Consider the following 21061-nt stretch of genomic DNA (forward strand, 5'->3'; position numbering starts at 1 on the left):
GACCAGGATGGTCTCGATCTCTTGACCTCGTGATCCACCCGCCTCGGCCTCCCAAAGTGCTGGGATTACAGGCTTGAGCCACCGCGCCCGGCGACATTTCAGTCTTATAAGGCAGTGGTGCAGCTTGCTGAGCCCTACCTCTGTGAATCTTGAGTGAGCGCTTTGAACTTGGAGTGTATGAAAGAGCTCCTTGAGCTGAAGGAACATCAGTTGCCCCTGCAGGAGCTGGGTGGTGGTTGGTGATTCTGGAGTGTTTGACCAGACAGCACTTATAACTGAGCATATCAGGTCGGATGGGAAGTTGATAAAAATAACTTTGTGGCCAGAAACTTTGGATGAATTGAAGTAATTCTGCTCCATGTTAGACCCGGCTTTAAAATTCAAACTGTAAACTTGGTCATGGCAATATTTTAAAATATTCAACGATAGGAGAATCTTTTTTAAATAAAAAGTGTTTTAAATCATTTGGGATACTTTCAAACTCACAGAAAAGTTAAACAAAAATAGTATAGTACTAATCATTCCTGTTTGTCTTTTACCTAGTTTCCCCGAATGTTAACAAAAGATATGAGATTCTTAATTTCTTTGTGTGTGTTTGGAAACTGACTTAGGGCCGAGCGTGGTGGCTCACACCTGTAATCCCAGCGCTTTGGGAGGCTGAGGCAGGCGGATCATGAGGTCAGGAGTTCAAGACCAGCCTGATCAACATGGTGAAACCGCGTCTCTACTAAAAATACAACAATTAGCTGGTGTGGCTGCACCCGCCTGTAATCCCTGCTACTCAGGAGGCTGAGGCAGGAGAATTGCTTGAACCCAGAAGGCAGAGGTTGCAGTGAGCTGAGATCGTGTCACCGCGCTCCAGCCTGGGCAAAAGAGCGAGACTCCATCTCAAAAAACATAAATAAACTGACTTGAAAGTTATGGATGTTAAGGCTTATGGTTGGTGTATTTGAATCTAAAAGGACAGAAAGGAAGAAGAAAGAAAGTGAAGAACTTTGTTTACCATGATGTACGCACTGATTAAACTAATACACATTTCTTCAAGGAGGTATCTGGTCAGAGAAGGTGTTTTCTGAGGCTGCTTCCCAGATCCCTAGGGAATGTGTTCCTGCCATTCAGCCTTGTTTGGCAGTTATTTCCACTTGTACAAGCAGACCCTTTGCCCCTTACGTGAGAAAGAAAGCTCATACCTGGGCTCGTAATAATAGGTGTGATTTAAAATTTTTTTCAGATAAATCTTCTATCATATAGTGCCTGATACAGATAGCTCTTTTGGATTTCCTATATATATTCACTGAAGAAGGCTACTTTTAGCCACGTAAAAATGGACTTATATTCCTCTAGTAACTGGAAAACTGGCTAATGCAATGATCATACTCTTAATGTTGCTTGGTGGTTTGTAGTTTTGAAAGTACTTTCTTGTTTCTGTACCATTAGTGAGTTAACCTGGTTGTGCTAAGCTTAGTTTAAATACTTGATAAAGAAGCAGAGGGCCTCAGACCCTGCTTCCAACATCTTATGGACAATCTCTAATTGCATGCAAGAACATTTAACCCTGGGTATTCAGTATTAAGCCAAGCAATATAAATCTAAAGAACTGGTTTCTGTCCAGGACCAAAATAACTCCCTTATGTTTCTCTTGCTTTAAAATAATCTGTCAGTCAAAGCATTTGGAGGTGAAGGAATAACTAATGAGTTTAGGAAATTAGAGAGGGTATAGGATTTGGTAGAAAGACAAGTACCTGGAACTGAAAAGAGTTGCTGTTAAGGAAGAGGAGCCTGGTTACATTTATTCTCCACGTGGAGGACTCAGATTCTGGTCAGTGCCTAGAGGTCAGATTATGAGGGTTTTCATTTGCCTATTGATTCAATAAGTGTTTGAGTGCTGGGTTCTTAGTTGAGGGTGGGGTATGACTAGCTGAGGGTTGCACAAAACCAGCACCTTCACTGGGGATCTGCCAGTCTAAAGGATGGAATAGTCAAAGAAAGATGTAGATGCGATTGGAAGTGGCAGTGAGCACCATGAACTGCAGAGTGTCCTAACACTGGGTCAGGTTGCTGTTCTCTGCTTACTTCCTGAGGAAATGACATTCAAATTTGGGTCTAAAAGGTGAAAAGAGTGGCAGATGAAAGGGGTGGCAGAAATGGGGGAACAGGTTCAGGAACTCAGTGGGTTTAAGGAGCTGCAAGGTCAGTGTGGCCAGAGCACAGTGCTGGGAGAGACCTAGGAAGCCAGGGTAGAGAGGTTGGCAGAGCTCAGGAGGTTCAGGGCTCTGTCAACCAGTGAATCAGTTTTTAAGAGCATGAAGAGCCATTGAGGGGTTTTTATTTTGGGGTGAATTTGACTTGCTTTGTGTTTTTTAAAAAGTTCATTCTGGCTGCTGTGTGGAAAACAAATGGAGGGAGATGCAAAAGGGATGTGGCGATACGGAGGGGTCCAGAGCCGGGATACGGAGGGGTCTAGAGCGGGGGATATGGAGGAGTCTAGAGTGTGGATACAGAGGGGTCCAGAGTGGGGGATACGGAGGGGTCCAGAGTGGGGGATATGGAGGGGTCTAGAGTGGGGGATACGGAAGGGTCTAGAATGGGGATACGGAGGGGTCTAGAGTGGGGGATACGGAAGGGTCTAGAATGGGGATACAGAGGTGTCTAGAGTGGGGGATACAGAGGGGTCTAGAGTGGGGAATACGGAGGGATCTAGAATGGGGATATGGGAGGATCTAGAATGGGGATACGGGAGGATCTAGAGTGGGAATAGGGAGGGATCTAGAATGGGGATGGAGGCTTGTTGACAAAGTAGAGTAGCTGGGCCTTGGTGGTCGAGTGGCTACGAGGGATGAAACATGAGTGGATGTGAAAGTCAAGGCTGATACCCATGCTTCTGGCTTGAAGGAATAAACACTGGGGAGGTGCAGATGTGAATGATGTGTAAGTGCCTGGCATGACACTGGTGAGGAGGATATCTGAGCTGAGTCATGGTATGTAAATACAAGCTTTTCAGGTGGAGAAGGAAGACACTTCTGGCAGCCTGACCGGCATGTTAGATGGAGGTTTGAAAGAGCTTGTGAAATTTCTGTGCCTGGCTTATTTCACTTAACATAATGATCTCCAGTTCCATCCTTGTTGTAAAGCTATCTTTTCCCCAGTGTATGTTTTTGGTACCTTTGCGGAAAATGAATTCACTGTATGTGTGGGGATTTGTTTTTTGGTTTTCTATTCGTTATCATCGGTTTATGTGTCTGTTTTTATGCCAGTCCCTGCTGTTTGGTTACTACAGCTCTCTAATATAATTTCAAAGTCAGGTAATGTGATTGTTCCATTTTGTTCTTTTTGCTTACAATAGCATTGGCTATTATGGGTCTTTTTTGATTACATATAAATTTTAGGGTTTTTTTTTTTTTTTCTATTTCTGTGAAGAATGTCATTGGTGTTTTGATAGGGATTACATTGAATCTATAGATTGCTTTGGGTAGTATGGACATGTTAACAAAATTGCTTCTTCCAGTCCATCAATATGGAATATTTTTCCTTTTATTGGTGTTCTCTTGAATTTCTTGCATCACTGTTTTATAGTTTTCATTATAATCTTTCACTTCTTTGGTTAATTCCTAGGTATTTAATTTTATGTGTAACTATTTTAAATGGGGTTACTTACATTTTTTTTCGAATTGTTCACTCTTGGCATATAAAAATGCTACTAATGTTTATATATTGATTTTGTATCCTCCAACTTGACTGAATTTATCACTTTTAATAGTTTTTGGGTGGAGTCTTTGGGTTTTTTCAAATATAAGATCATATTGTCTGTAAACAAAGATAATTTGACTTCTTCCATTTGGATGCCCTTTATAGATATATATATTTTTTGTCTGATTGCTCCAGTGAGGACTCATAGTATTATGTTGAATAACAGTCATGAAAGTGGGCATCCTTGTGTTCCAAATCTTAGAGGAAAGGCTTTCAGTTCTCTTAATTCAGTGAAAGAGCTATGGGTCTGCTGTAGATGGCTTTTGTTATGTTGAAGTATGTTCCTATACCCAGGTTTTTGAGAGTTTTTATTGTGAAGGGATGTTGGATTTTATGAAATGCCTTATTAGCATCAGGAAATGATCATATGGTTTTCATCCTTCATTCTGTTGATATGATATATCACATTGATTTGTGTATGTTGAATCATCCTTGAATCCCAGGGATAAATTCCATTTGGTCATGATGAATGATCTAATATGTTAGTGAATTTGGTTTGATAATGTTGATGCTTTTTGAATCAATATTTATCAGAGATAGTGGCCTGTAGTTTTCTTTCTTTTTTCTTTTCTTTTTTTCTTTTTGATGTGTCTTTGTCTGATTTTGATATCAGGGGAATACTGGTCTTGTAGAATGAGTTTGTAAGTAGTCACTTCTCTATTTTTTGGAATAGTTTGAGGAGGATTGGTAAAATTCAGCAGTGAAGACATTAGTCCTGAGCTTTTCTTTACTGGGAGACTTTTTATTATAGCTTCAATATTGTTATTTGTTATTGGTTTGTTCAGGTTTTGGATTTCGTTCAGGTTTTGGATTTCTTCCTGATTCAATCTTGATTGTAGGTATCTAGGAGTTTGCCCATTTCTTCTAGATTTTTTGATTTATTGGTATATAGTTGCTTATACTATTCACAAATGATACTAGAATCACATTCTTTGAATTTCTGCAGTATCAGTTGTAATGTCTCCTTTTTCATTTTTGATTTTATTTATTCATATCTTTTTTTTTTTAGTTTAGCCAAAGGTTTGTCAATTTTGTTTAACTTTTTAAGAAACAACCTTTTGTTTCATTGATCTTTTATATTTTCATTTCAGTTTTATTTATTTCTTTGCTAATCTTTATTCTTTTCTTGTAATTTTGGGTTTGGTTTGCTCTTGCTTTTCTAGTTCTTTAAGATGCATTGTTAGATTATTTATGTGGAGTTCTTCCTCCTTTTTGATGTAGGCACTTATAGCTATAAACTTGCCTTTGAGTACTGCTTTTACTGTATCCCATAGGTTTTGGTATGTTGTGTTTCCATTATCATTTGTGTCAAGAAATTTTTCAATTTTCTTCTTAATTTCTTCATTGACTCACTGGTCATTTAGGAACATATTGTTTAATTTTCATGTATTTGCATAGTTTCCAAAATTCCTCTTGTTTTTGATTTCTAGTTTTATTCTGTTGTGGTCAGAGAAGATGCTTGATATTATCTTAGTTTTTTTGAATGTTTGAAGACTTGTTTTGATACCTAACATATAAGCTATCCTTGAGAAGGATCCATGTGCTGAGGAAAAGAATGCTTATTCTGCAGCCATTGGATGGAATGTTCTGTAAATATCTATTAGGTCCTTTTGGTCTGTAGTGCAGGTTAAGCCTAATATTTCCTGGTTGATTTTCTATCTGGAAGATCTATCCAGTGTTAAAAGTAGGGTGTTGAAGTCTTCAGTGATTATTGTATTGTCGCCTGTAATTTTTTTTTCTAGGTTTGGAAAGTTCCCTGTTATTATCTCTTTGAATAAACTTGCAACCCCCATTTCTTCCTCTGTCTCCTCTTTAAGATCAACAACTCTTAAGAATTGCCCTTTTGAGGTTATTTTCTAGATCCTGTAGACATGCTTTATTGTTTATTCTTTTTTCTTTTTTCTCTTCTGACTGTATTTTCAAATAGCTTGTATTCAAGCTCACTGTTCTTTCTTCTGCCTGATCAATTTTGCTATTAATGGACTCTGTTGTGTTCTTCAGTATGCCAACTGCATTTTTTCTGCTGCATAATTTCTGCTTTATTCTTTTTAATTATTTCAGTCTCTTTGTTAAATTTATCTGAGAATTCTGCATTTCTTTTTTGTGTTGCCTTGAATTTTCTTGCGTTTTCTCAAAACTGCTGTTTTGAATTCTCTGTCTGAAAGGTCATGTATCTCTGTTTCTTCAGGATGAGTCCCTGGTACCATATTTAGCTCATTTGGTGAGGTCTTTTTTTCTGGAATGTCTTGATTCTTACAGGTGTTCATCTGTGTCTGGGCTTTGAAGAGTGAAGTCTTTCCCATCTTTGTTGGGAAGGCTTTCCAGATATTTGAAGAGGCTTAAGTGTTGTGATCTAAGCTGCACCTGCTTTAGGGGGCACTCCAAGTCCAGTAACGCTATGGTTCTTGCAGACTCACAGGTACTGCTTTTATGATTTTGGACAAGATCCAGGAGAATTATCTGGATTATCAGACAGAGACTCTTGTTCTCTTCTTTTACTTTCTTCCAAACAGAGTTTCTCTTCTGAGTCACCTAAAGTTGGGGGCGGAGTGACACAACTATCCCTGTGGCCACCACCCTGTGACTGCACTGGGTCAGACCTGAAGCCAGCACAGCACTGGGTCTCACCCAAGGCCTGCTGTAACCACTTCCTGGCTACTGCCTATGTTTGTTCAAGAACCTGGGGCTTAACAATCAGCAGCTGGCAAAGCCAGCCAGGCCTATGTCCTTCCCTTCAGGGTGATGAGGTCCCCCAGGTTCCAGGTGGATCCAGAAGTGTCATCCTGAAGTCAGGGACTAGAGTCAAAAGCCTTAAACATCTACTGGTGTTCTGTTGTACTGCAGATGAGCTGACACTCAAACCACAAGGTGCAGTCCTTCCCACTCTTCTGTTCCCTTTCCAAAATCAGAGAAGCCTCACCCTGTAGCTACCACCATCCCAAGCCACAAGGAGCACTGCCAGACTATTGCCGATGTTCCCTTAAGGCCCCAGGTTTCTCAAGTCAGCTGGTGGTGAATGCTGCCTGGCCTAGGACTCACCTTTCAGGGCACTGGGCTTCCCTCTGATTCAGGATGGGTCCAGAAATGCCATTCAAGAGTCAAGTCTCAGAATTGGGAACCCCAATAGCCCCCTGGGTATTCTGCCCCCCTGTGGCTGTTTTAGTACCTAAGGTGCAAGAAAAAGTTCCCTTTACTTTTCCCTCTGTTTTCCTCAAGCAGAAGGAGTGTCAACTTGTGGCCACCACAGCTGGGAATGTGCTGAATCTCCCCCAAAGCGAGCAAGCCTCAAGAGGCTCACCAAGGCCCTTGACATAGTGCCTGGGTATTGCTGCTGGTTATTCAGGGCCCAAGGGCTCTTCAGCTGGCGGGTGATAAATCCTGGCAGGACTGGGCCCTTTCCTTCAAAGCAGTGGGTTCCCTTCTAACCCAGGATGTGTCTAGAAATGTCATTGGGAGTTGGGAGCTAGTGCCTGGAATGCGGGGTCAGGGAGCCTCACAACTCTGGCTGGTGCCCTATCCTGCTGTGGCTGAGCTGGCATCCAAGATGTAAGATGAAGACCTCACCACTCTTCCCCCTCCTCTTCTCAAGTGGAAGGAAGGAGTCTCCTTTAGAGCTGTGGGCTGTGCAGCCTGGGTTTAGGGGAGAGGTGATGCCAGCAGTCCCTTAGCCACTCCAGATGATATCTGTAGGTCATATACCTCCACCAGGTCCACTGTGTCTCTGGGTCTAGTTCAGCCTTAGGACTCACCTAAGAGTCACAGTCTTTATGGCCTAGTCTGCCTTTCAAGTTTACTTAGAGACACAGGGTACGTTAGCCCTTGGTGGCGAGGTTTGCAGGATCTCAAGTTTGGACTGTTGGGATGGACGATTTCACTCCGGTTAGGGCTGGCTTAAATGCTGCCTCCATGGGTGAGCGTCAGCTGATCAGTTTTCCTTTCTGCTGTAGCAGGACAGCTGAGTTTCTTGCCTCACAATGGCAGTGCTTTCCTTCCTCCAGCACCCAGATATGCCCTTTGTACTACACAGGAGGGTGGAGGAGGAGTGGCATTGGTGATTCAAGACTGTTTTTTCTGTCTCTTCCATGCCTCTTTTCAGAGATAGGAAGTTAAAACCAGATACTATAGATGCTCACCTGAGTTTTAGTTCTTATGAAGTTGTTTCTTCTGTGTGGATAGTTGTTAAATTGTTTTTTATTTTTGCACGGAGGATGAACAGTGGAGCCTTCTTTTCCACCACCTTGCTCCACCTCCTCCATTCCCATCTTGACACACTCTCAGCCTCTGTAACAGCAATGTTCATTTGGTGTCTCACTGGCTTGCTTTTCTAGTCATCTTGGCCAGCTCTTTTCTCATGCTCTGACTTTAGAGTATTCACGTTACCCAGGGATCAATCTTAGGCTCTTATTCTTCTTTTTCTAATCTACTCTGTCTTGGAAACACATTAAAATAACTTGGGGATTTTCCTTATAGACACGCTCCAGCCACTACATGAAGAAGGAATGATAGAATCAGAATATCCGTATTTTGTAACCACTAATGAAATAAAGGTTCTAGGTGGTGATCCTCAGTGGCTGCCATAACCTTTAGGTGAAAAACTAATAGAAAACTTTGTAGGGAATGAATCAGTGACAACACCCGTATCCACTGATCAACCTTAACCTCTCAAAAAGAGATGGCTAGGTATTACAGAAGTCTTCACTTACTGTTGTAGACAGGTTCTGTTGTCAAAACTTCAATTTTAAGCAAAATGGTAACAAAACCAATGTTACCATAGGGTAATAGATTTAAACAAAAGTTCAAGTTCCTGTGGCATATTTCTGGTCACAAAAACATCACTAAATTTCTAAATAAAAACCCAAAACAATTTTAATCTTGAACATGGAAATAAATGTGAACTATGTATACATTTAAGAATGATTAATAAAAACAATAATTATTTTCCCAATTTTTGGTGAATCAGTGAGTCATGGCAGTCATGGTGGTGGTTGGTCAAATTGAGGAATAAATGTCGGCAAAGTGAAAATTGTAAGAATTACCCTTTACTGCTACGTGGTTCAAAACCAATCATGAATTTGATGGACTTGCTGAGCCATTCCCTACTGCGTTGTTTATTTGTTGTGCATTTGTATGATTGTCTAATTTATGAATTTTTACTTGACAGTAATTCATATTCATTCTTTCATTTTCCAACCTGCTTATTCCAGTCCAGGGGTGCAGGTGGCTGACACTTATCTTGACAGCTCAGGGTGCAAGACAGAAACCAACACGGGACAGAATGCCATTTCATCCCAGAGTACACTCACATACACCCACACTCAGACTGGGACGATGTCGGCACACCAGTTCAGCTGGCATGCACATCTTTATGATGTGGAAAGCCAAGGTACCTGTAGAAAACTCATGCGGACATGGGAAAAACATGAAAACCCCACGCAGACTGACTATGGCCAGAAATTGATATTCATTCCCTTCTATAATGAAAGACATTGAACGAAATGCTGACATTCGAAGACTTGCTATATGTGTTTCCCAATGCAAGTGCCTTGTACCTCACTTGGAGTATTCCTGCCAAAAAATCTTTCCTGAAGCCCATCAAGCTCTAGATCTTATTATCATATCAGTTTACTAGAAAGAAAGGAAACAGAAAACCATGTTAAATGACTCCATGGAGATGTAATCAACAAAATTCAGAGTGTGGGAAACTATTAAATTATAGGGGCAAAAAGAGCAAGGGGTAATGTATAGAACAAAAGCGATTTCAGAGACGTATCCATTAAGAGCCACAGCTGGCCTTGTTTGGATCCTCATTTGAACAAATCAACTATAAAACAGCAACAGCAAAAGAGAAAATTAGGAAAATCTGAGCATTTACTGGATATTTGGTAATATTAAGAAATTACAACTTTTTTTTTTTTGGTGTGAAGATTTGTTTTAGAACTACCTACTAAAAATTTGTGAATGATTTGATATGTCTGAGATTTGCTTCAAAATAAGCCAGGGTGGGAAGAGAGAAGAAGAGGGTAGGTTGGTGAGGTAGAGATGAAATAAGATTGCTTCTAAGTTGATAATTATTGAAGTCGGCTGATAGATACATGATACTCATGATACTATTTTATCTGTTGCATGTTTAGAATTTTTTGTAATAAAAATTTGTTAAAGTGCTTGGAGAGCTTTAAAAAACGTGGATGCTAACCGCCTTCCCTCACAGAGATTTGATTTATTGGTCTGGGATAAGGAATTAATTTTTTAAAGTGTCCTGGGGGACCCTAATGTGCAACCAGGGTTGAGAACTGCTGCTTTATTTTATGCCCCTAGATGATCTCATTTACTGCTTTAAAACCATTAATATGCGGACAGCTCCCAGATTTATGTCTCTAGCTCTGACCTTTCCCTGGATCCCTGGGCTTGTATATTCCTCTGCATACTTGACATCGTTCCTGGGAGGTCAGAAAGGCATCTCAACCTGAACATGGCAAAGACAGAACTCTTTATTTTCAACCCCAAACCTGTTTCTCTCCCAGCGTTTTCTATTGTTTTCTATCTCAACAAAAGGAACTACCGTCCACTCAGCTACAGGTGGTCAATAAATGCTACTTCTGATAAAAAGAAAGTTTAAAAAAAAAGAATGTTTTTATTTGCTGTTTATCTTGTGTGGCTCAACTGATAACTGTAGCAAATATGCAGCATTCTCTGAGATAGGAGAATTTCTTTGATTTACTCTTTAGCTCTCAACCCTCCAGAATCCTAACATTTGGAGGAGCTAGTGATTAAATTTGAAAGATACTAAGTTCTTGTTTAGGTTTTTCTACCAAAACATTCGGAGGAGTTGGGATGAAGGAAAGGCCGATGCATATGATTGTTTTGTCAGATGTGTTGAATCTCAATTGAGATTGTGTTTATTACTGACCTTGTACATATTGAATAGTTACCATGGCTTTATTTTACCTGTGTAAAACTCTCTCCCTCTCTTCCCCTGCCACTCCCTAGAGGCCTGTAAACAAATAGACCAATATACAAATAGTGCAACCCCTTTTCAATTTATTAAATGAAATGTACAAGAGCAGAGAAATCTGCTTTTAGTGTTTATAAACTGAGTCTAAAATCAGGAGGTTTGTGAACATATATTAAATGACAATTGTTTGAAAAACAATGAACTTATTTAAGTTATAGAGAACTTTTTGCTTTAAACTTTTAAAGAATACTTTTTAAAGTATATGGCTTTACTCTAAGTTCCTGTAGTAAAACGTACTAGGCTAAACTAACAGATATATCCAAAATAGCTAAACAACACATTTGGGTATTCCAAATACCTAAACACATTCTTCTAATTTGTCATATTTTGACAAGGAAAATGCCAAAATTAATCATGCAACCTAAATTAAGTAGTTGTCCTATGCTGGTCTTGTTACGTGTGGCACTTACCTTTCCACTAGATGGTGCTCTAAGACCATTAATATTCTCCTGTACTCATGAGCAGTAAATTTTTAGGCAACGCACCAATAAAATTAGAACTCACACTAAAAACTATTGTAGAAAGTAATTTGTTTTTCCTGTGTGAAAGATGATTTGTCTATATAAGGCAAGGCAGGAAGCCTTTACATTTTCATGCAATTTGATTTGATTTAGTAAGTTCCTCTTGGTTTAAATCGTAAATAATAATATTTTTAAAAACCATGAAAATCTGGTTAATGGTTCTACCTGGTTTAGAATTATGTATGTCTGATTTCAGCTTTCATTAATTGGCTATGATTTCTATTTGGCCTTCCTAATTTTTCCATTGTGCATTTCCTATTTCTCTATAGTGTATTCAGTACAATCCCAGAACATCAATAAGCTTGAATATTTTCTAGGTTTGGTACACTTGTTCTTAAAGAGCAGTGATTGGTTTTGATTGAAGTGGAACGTAGTGGTAAGTGAATACAGTGCATATCTGGCAAATTCGATCGGTATGTTGACAAAGATTGTATTCTGATTTGAGAGCCTTGCATCTGTGAACAATAAGTAATGATCTCCATACATGCCTTGCATGTCACTGGCAGATGGGAAAGCATAGGGAGGAATTGTTTTTAGTTATGGAGAAGAAACTATGATACTTAATGGAGAGACTGGAATGTTATCAAATGTAAGCAGACTCTAAAGAGGTCTCTGGGCTAAGATAGGAGTAGCGCTATCAGCAGGCAAGAACAAATCACTGTCTTGATTTTACACTGTGTGGCAAATATTTTTCCTTTCTAATTCAAGACACACTGCTTCAGAACTTAGGGGTCTGAAGATGATATTGGTTCATTGCTTCTATACTATAAAGTATCAATCTAATGAGAAGAAATAAGCTAACTTGCATGATTGGAAATGCTAAGACACTTATTTTAAAATTTGAGTCTTAATCTTCACAAATTAATAGACCAGTGGTTTGGTTCCTAATTTCTTACTTGCAAAGTAGATTTCTAGAATATCTTTAGATGTGTGTGGATAACCAAGTAGACAAAATCCTCACTTTTTCAACGTTTGCCTAATCCATTTACTTGGAAAAGCAAGAAAATAAAATCTTCTGTTCATTTTAAATATTGAGTGTTCACCATAATTTGATATACATTTATTTAGGGTTTTGTTCTGTTTTTCCCCCCATCTTCAGAGCATGACTAAGTTAAAAAAAAATCTAAGACAATACTTTTCAACCTTGGCTATACATTGCATCCCTAGGGAACGCTCCACTTTGAGACCATTTTTTTGTTTTGTTTTGTTTTTTAATTTGCTTTGGATTTTGGCCTGAACATCTGTATTTTTAAAAGATCCCAGGTAATTCTAATATTAAGCAAGACTGAGAAGCTCTAACCTAAGGCACAGCTAGTTGATATACATTTAATTGAAAAATAAAGCAATTATTTTGAAACAATAGGTAATGGCAATATTTTATTTTATTTTTAAATCCATTAGTTTAATATCTGTTAACTTCACTGTACATTTAAATTTATTTTATTACATTTAGGAGTACTTTTTGTTGTCATTATATTTGAGAATTTATGTAAACGAATAAATTTCAGGTGCCAATTTGTCCAGTATAAGGTTATTTTGTGTTAATCATTCTCTAATTTAATAATGACAGCATTTTTTTTCCCTCTGCATCTCAAAGATTTATTTTTTTGAAATCCCCTGAACTTTCTGAAGGAATGTTCAACATAATTTGGGGCCATAGTGCTTTAAATGCAAGGAGGGACTAGATGATTTGAATGATTTCTAATTTTGGTTCCTACAAATACGGTAATCTTTGTAACATTTTGAAATCACATTCAGATCTCTGAAAAACATGGCAGTCTTAACCATTGTGAAACAGTTTACTTCCCTCTACCCCTACTCCCCAGTTGGCCCTTGCCACCTGCTTCTTAAGATTTTGAATATACGAGAAGAAAATAATTTCTTATTAAATAATGATTACTAATTGTGCAATATGAACTTTAGGTGATTCTAAAGCACAGATGTTTGGATCTAAGGAAAAAAATTCCTCAAAAGAAGAAAAATTAGTGACTTTAATGAAGTGATACTTCAAACTTTGAACAGCTACCACTTAGAATAGAGTGTTAATTCAGAGACTTAACATGTACCTGAGTTATAAAGCAGTTTTCTTCCTGGGTCTTTGAGGACTAAGTGGACTTTCTTAATGAGAAAAAATGTGCATGAAAGGAAATGGATTTCAATTTGCTTTTAAACTATCAGGCATTATGACATTGTTGAAAACTGAGTTCCTTCAGGACTTGTTGACTACCACAATCTGTTGTCTCAATGTGAGGAGAATTACAGCAAATTTTTAAATCTGAGAAGCAGCTTGTCAAATTGTAGCTCTGATTCTTAGAAGGAAAATAAAACTGGTTGAAGAGTTAAAACTGTATTCAGAGAATGAATAGTTGAAGCAAAAGCTAAAACTCATTGAGAATCCCTTGTCGAGGTATGTCTTTGTAAATCTTAGCTAGTCAGCATCTTTTCTTACTTATTATCTTACTGAAAACTGATAGATCTGTTTGGTTTTTTCATGGTATGTGTTTGGTTATCAGAATTCTAATATCTAAGCAAAGGGTGTCCATCCAGTGGTCAGAAAGTCACCCATGTTATCTCCTCCACCATGATGACTGGTCTGCTGTGGACTCTACTCATGGAGAGGCTTTGCCAGGTGCCTTGGGGGAACAGATAGAAATTCAGATAAAAGAGTTTCTCGCTGCAAGTGGCCTTTTTCCTTCTGATTCACTGTATTTTTTCATGATTTCTACAAAGAGCTTCCCAGAGATGGTTTTCTGTTAAATGGGAAGTAGTGAGAACCCAGCCTTTCGTCAGCAGTGGTCACTTACCAGACATGCATTGGGTTCAGTCCACTACCAAAGGAGATGCTTCAGTGTGCAGTGCTGGCTCCAATTTCAGAATGAGACATGAAGGCACTTGGAATAATACTTGAGTTGCTTTATTTGTCTCTTTGCACACTGCCTATAAAGAAATACTTGAAACTGCGTAATTTATAAAGAAAACAGGTAATTGGCTCCGAGTTCTGCAGATTATAAGGACACATGCCACGGGAGGCCTCAGGAAACTTACAATCATGGTGGAAGGTAAGGGGAAGCAGGCACGGCTTACATGGCTGGAGGAGGAGGAAGAGAGAGAATGGGTAGGTGCTACATACTTTTAAACAACCAGATCTCGTGAGAACTCTATCATGAGACAGCACTAGGGGGATGGTACTAGACCATTAGAAACTGCCCCCATGACCCAATCGCCTCCCACCAGGCCCTGCCTTCAACATTGAGGATTACAATTGCACATGAGACTTAGGTGGGGACACAGAGCCAAACCATATCAGGGTATATATTTGCAAATATGTTGTTGTTTTCTAGTTCTGTAGTGATCCATTGTCTGCTATAAATGCCTGCTATGAAGGTGACACTGTTATTGTTTGTCCTGGCCATTTTGTGGTACATGGCGTAATGGAGTTCAGTGTCTACTCCATTAAGTTGGAAAGTGAGGATGGAAGACACAACCAAACTCTCATGCATGACATGATTAAGTAAACAATAAACCAGTATTCTAGTCAAAGTTCCAAGAATGTGATTTCAGCCTATTTGATTTCAAATGAATTAATGAATTGCCTTGAAACATTGAAGGCACTGGAAGCTTAAAAGGAGTTGACCCAGTGTTTGAGCAAGTGGGCTTCTGGTTTTTTGTAACAGTATATATGCTGTGAAGATACTTATAGGCCTATATAGAAAAAAGACCATGAGGAAGAAGCACGCTTTTCGGATTGTAGGTGATTTATGGAAAGGATGTCTAATTTCTAGAATTAAAAAAAATTCCCGACATTATTTTTAAATTTCAGTGTTTTTTTTGTTTTTTGTTTTTTGTTTTTTTTTTTTGCTTGCTCTTATAGTTCTTGTAGATCTTAGTGCATGGCTGTCTATTTTTTGTTTTAAATTTAGCTTATTTTTATGAGACATATGAAGGGTGTTTTACTTGAAATTGGTATAAAAATTATCATAATTGCCTGAAAGCTTGCTGAGTGTCACAAATGCTACACTTTGTGTCTTGACGCAGTATACTTTTGAAAACATTCATGTTGAAAGATTAATATTAAAATAAACATCATAAAATTGTTAATATATAACTATTATGTTTTAATAGCTATCTTAAATATCCATTAAAAATAACTTTTCAAGTTATAAGCTTATTCATTTGGTGAAATTCCTAAATTTAGGTTACTTTACAATTGTTTATCTCGGTCTTGTATATTTCCATAATATGTCAAATTTAGTTGTACCTGTACAACTATTTACCAAAACTGGTACAAGTTAGCAATCAAGCTTTTAATGCAAAAAAATTTATATATCATTTTGGGACTTGTACAGCTGTTCACAAACTGCTTAAGCTATATTCTTGATGTTTATCTTGTTAAAACTTCTTAATGGAAGCAAGCCTGGGAGTTTAATTTCCTGCTGTTCACTAGTACATCATCTCACCCCCTTTTTTTGTTTTATGTGTATGAATTTTGTTCTTTCTCCTCTCCAATACTTGATTTATAGTAGATGTGTATGAAGTAACACATCTGCAGGATAAATCACTGCAATAAAAACACTTTATTTTTTGGCAGAGTAAAAATAACATTGATATTATAAATTGTATAGTAGATAAGAGTTCTTCTTAGATTGGTGAGGAAATTACAATGTAATTGCCAGAGTGTCATAAATAACATATCACATTCTGATAGTTGAGTGTAAAAATGACTGTAAATTTACTAACAGAAGACATTCTGAGAATTGAGGAATCAAATGGCATCTCTGGTGTGAATATATGGGACACTTTTTTATGAGTAAGATTGAAGCTTACCTGATACTGATCTATAGCTAACACTTAGGACAAGAGATATATATTGAGTACCTACTATGTGCAGGGTATTAATAGTAGTTATAGTTGGGCTTCTCTTTCTTCTTTAGAAAATCTGTTCACTTTAGGTAATGACTTTATGATTTAAATTGGTAAGAGTACATAATTTGTGTAAAAATCTGTTTTTTCTTTAATGTGCAATTCTTTTTCTATTCTTAATTTTTCTAGTGATAAAAACCCAAAAAATATTCAAAGTACCAAAATATTCAAAAAATATTCAAAGACACTTACAGAATCAGAAACAAAATTACTCACTGTTCAGTCATTTCTAGTCCACCCATGTTAGCATTCTAGTGTATGGAGTCTCCTTGCCTTCCCTAGCACCCCAAAGGCTTGTCTGTACCCTTCAAGTATGGATAAGTTCAAGTGGCTTTGCCTGTTTACTGCAGTTACTGCTTTTATGTACTCAAGGGCTCATCCTTGGACAATTGTGACATGGTAATTGCCCCATAAACTGCATACCTCAGCCATACCTCAGCTTTCTGTTGAAACTGCTCTCTGTAATCCTGATGTGGCAGGCAAGCAGTCCAAACCAACACCATTTTGGCCCCTGCGACTTGTAATAAGTAATTAAGGTCTGTAATTTCCACCCTACCCAGACAATGTGTAAACTAATGCTTATCTTGACTTTTGTGAACCACTTAAGTAACAATCAGAATGTCCAAAGTCCCCTGGCCCTCGGAATGTCCAAAGCCCCGACCCTCACCCAGGAGGTGGTTTACGGAATGTCTAAAGTCCACTGGCCCTCGGAATGTCTGAAGCCCCTCGCCCCCTCACCCCTGCCCAGGAGGTGGTTTATGGGCATAAAAGGTCTTAACACCCTCCTTTTGGGGCTGGGAGTTAGAGGGACGGGAGCCAGCAATAAAGACTCTGTAATTTGGCCTAGTCTGTGTCTCAGTGGTGATTTCGTGCTCGGTTACAACACAATGAGTTCTTTCTTACAGCTTTGTGTGTTTCTCTTCTGTTTTATAATGAAAGTCAAGCAAGTTGTTTAGTTTTCTGATACTCCAGGTTTTTGTAAGCCCACTCAGAGGATTGGCCTACATTACTGATTTGATTAAGATTTATAGAAATCTGATGACTTTTTGTTGGTTAATGACGTAGACTTTTTTTTCCAGTAGCTAAACTATCTTAAGTCAGTTTCTCAGATTTTAAGTCATCCTTTTTACGAGAATATTAAAATTAGGTAATCTTGAGAACCGCTTAGGTTTATTCAAATGTAGTTTATATTAGAATCATAGAGTCTCAGATACTTAAACTTCCTTTTACAGCACTCATGCAGTTAGAAAAAAGCTTAAGAGGACTGAATGCTTTAAAGCTCTTTGACCCAGCTGTAGGTTTTCAGGATTATTTTTAAATTTTTATGACAGCTTTCTAAATGAATTTTGTGCTGAGCTGGTCTGAGATGGCTGAGTAGTCTTGCTAATATGAGGACACATTGGGAAGTTGTTGGTGTTAAAAACGTGATGCCTTGGTTTAAATAGGATATGTGGGAGATTGACTTTCTTTAAATGCATCTGGTTGACTGGTCTCATTATCATTTCGAATCTCTTGCAATAGAGAAATCTGTTCTACATTTTTGTGTTTGGACATTTCCCCTCGCCCACCTTAAATGTTCCTGTTCTCTTCCTTAGGATGTGGTCTACCAATGGATATTGTGATAGAAAAGGAGGAAGAAGGTGATACTTTTGTGGACTGCATGAATGTGGATATTGAAATCTCCGACATAAGATTTGTTCAGCATGGTGTTGTAGAAGGAATCTCAAGTAAGTGTCTGACTGATGTATTTACTCATTCTAGGCTTTGAAGGAAAACCTTACTTTCTGTGGAAGACAGAATTTAATGAAATGCCACTGTTGAGTACAGGAATACCTTGTTTTATTCTGCTTCGCAAATATTGTATGTTTTATACATGGAAGGTTTGTCGTAACCCTGCATTGAGCAAGTCTACTTAGCCCATTTTTCCAACAACAGGTGTTCACTTTATGCCTTTGCGTCACATTTTGGTACGTCTCACAATATTTCAAACATTTTTATTGTTATTATATCTGTTATGCTGATCTCTGACCAGTGGTCTTTGATATCACCACTGTAATTATTTTGGAGTGACGTGAACGGCGTCACCACAGAAAATGGTGAACTTAGTGTTGTGTGTGTTCCGAGAGTTCCAGCAATCAGCCATGCTCCCATCTCTCTCCCTCTTCTTGGGCTTCTGTTTTCTGAGACACAGCAATATTGAAAGTAGACCAATTAGTAACCCTACAGTGGCATCTGTGTGTTCAAGTGAAAGGAAGAGTTGCATGTCTCTCACATTAAACAAAGTCTAGAAATGATTAAGCCTAGTGAGAAAGGCACATCAGAAGCCAAACACATGACTAAGAAAGCAAAACAGCCTTATTACTAATATGGAGAAAGTCTTAGTGGTCAAGATACAAGATTAAACCAGCTGCAACATTCCCTTAAGCATAAGTCTACACAGCAAGGTCCTAACTCTTTAATTCTGTGAGGGCTGAGAGAGGTGAGGGAGCTACAGAAGAAAAGTTGGCTAGCAGAGGTTGGTTCATGAGGTTTAAGGAAAGAAGCCATCTCTGTAACATAAAAGTGCAAGATGAAGCAGCAGTTTCTATTGCAGAAACTGCAGCAAGCTATCCAGAAGAGCTAGCTGAAGTCACTGATGAAGGTGGCTTCACTAAACAGCATATTTTCAGTGTATACGAAATGGCCTTCTATTGAAAGAAGATGTATCTAGAACTTTCATAACCAGAGAAAAGTCATTAGTTGGCTTCAAAGCTTCAGAAGGCAGGCCAGTTCTCTTACTGGTGACTATAGGTTGAAGCCAGTGCTCATTTACAATTCTGAAAATCTTAAGGCCCTTAAGAATTATGCTGTTTCTATTCTGCCTGTGCTCTAGAAATGGAAAAACAAAGCCCGGGTGGTAGCACATCTGTTTATTGTATCGTTTGCTGAATATTTCAAGGCCACTGTTGAGACATACTGCTCAGAAAAAAAAAATTCCTTCCAAAATATTATTACTTGCTGAACAGCCCACCTGGTCACCCGAGAGCTCTGATGGAAATGTACAAGGAGATTAATGTTCTTTTCATGTTAACACAACATTCATTCTGCAGCCCATGGATTGAGGAGTAATTTTGACTTTCAAGTCTTATTATTTAAGAAATACACTTCATAAACTATAGCTGCAGTTGATGGTGATTTCTCTGATGGATTCGGGCAAAGACAAGTGAAAACCTGAAAAGGGTTCACCACTTAGATACCATTAAGAATATTCATGACTCATGAGAGGAGGTCAAAATATCAATATTAACATGAGTTTGGGAGAAGTTGATTCCAACACTCGTGGATGACTTTGAGGGTCAAGACTTCAGTAGAGGAAGTAACTGCAGATGTGGTGGAAACAGCAAGAAAACTAGAATTAGAAGTGGAGCTTCTGGGACTGAGTTGCTATAGTCTTATGACCAAACTTGAACAGGTGAGGAGTTGCTTCTTATGGATGAGCAAAGAAGATGATTTCTTGAGGTGGAACCTGCTCCTGGTAAAGAGACGTAATTTTGTTGAAATGACAGCAAAGGATTTAAAATAGTACATCACAGTAGTTGATAAAGCAGAGGAGAGCTTTGTGATGATCAACTCCAATTTTGAAAGACATTCTTCTGTGGGTAAAAAGCTTTCTTAGCATTGCATCACATGCTACTGAGAAATCTTTCACTAAAGGAAGGGTCAGTCGATGTGGTAAACTGTTGTCTTATTTTAAGAAATTGCCACAGCCATCCCAGCCTTCAGCAACCACTACCCAGATCAGTCAGCAGCTGTCAGCATTGAGGCAAGACCCTCCACCAGCAAAAAGATTATGATTTGCTGAAGGTCAGATGATCCTTAGCATGTTTTAGCAAAATAAAGTATTTTTAAATTAAGATGTGTACATTTTTTTAAACATAGTGCTTTTGTTCACTTAAACTACAATATTTTATAAACGTAACTTTTTTGAGAGACAGGGTCTTGCTCTGTCATTCAGGCTGCAGTTCAGTGGTGCAATCCTAGCTCACTGCAGCCTCCATCTCCTGGGGTCGAGTGATTCTCCCGCCTCAGCCTTCTGAGTAGCTGGTACTACAGGCGTGTACCACTACACCAGGCTAATATTTTTATTTCTTTCTAGAGATAGGATCTCACTGTGTAGCCAGGCTGGGCTCAAACTCCTGGGCTTAAGTGATCCTCCTGCCTTCTTCTCTCATAAAAATAACTTTTATATGCATTCGGAAATCAAAAAATTTGTGTGACTTATATTATTGCAACATTTGCTTTATTGCAGTGGTCTGGAAACTATACAATATCTCCAGTGTATGCCTGTATGTGGAAGGCTGATTATTTATTTATGTACATAGCATGACAACTTAGGAATCTTACCCTGAAGTGAAACATAGTTCAGCCTATTCTTGAAAATGTGTTAGTTTAATATTAATTTCTTTTCTGTGCAATCATCCTTTTCTTTTAATACTTTCCAACCTGGTGGTCTGTATTCTTTGTTTTCAATTTAGCACTAGACAGAAACTAGCTGTCTTCACATTGCCGTAGTATTTGTTTCCTAGGATCTGTGTCTTCTTTCTTGAATAATATCCTTTTTTCCCAAGATACTGAGCAGAGTTGCTCTCTGATATTCTTTTGTAGTAATGAAAAGTGCTTTTGCATGTCTGAGGTCAAGTCATTCTTTTTTAAGAGTGTTGCTTTTAGATTTTAGAAAATAACTCAAAGTAGTCATTGTTTTGTATTTAATGAATTTCCAATTCAAGTTTAAATGGTAGCTATTAAATATTTAGACTATATCTTATGTCAGCCCCAGGCTGTCCCTAATACTGAAAAAGGTACATTACTTCTTAAAGCGTCA

At 38.3% G+C, this 21061-nt stretch overlaps 1 pseudogene; it reads left to right on the plus strand.

Annotated features, from left to right (window-relative positions):
• Positions 1-21061, plus strand: part of LOC108283541 — a 40577-nt pseudogene that overhangs the window by 5247 nt on the left and 14269 nt on the right.

This window comes from Cebus imitator, unplaced genomic scaffold, assembly GCF_001604975.1.
Source record: "Cebus imitator isolate Cc_AM_T3 unplaced genomic scaffold, Cebus_imitator-1.0 Scaffold261, whole genome shotgun sequence".
In the NCBI taxonomy this organism is placed as follows: Eukaryota; Metazoa; Chordata; class Mammalia; order Primates; family Cebidae; genus Cebus; species Cebus imitator.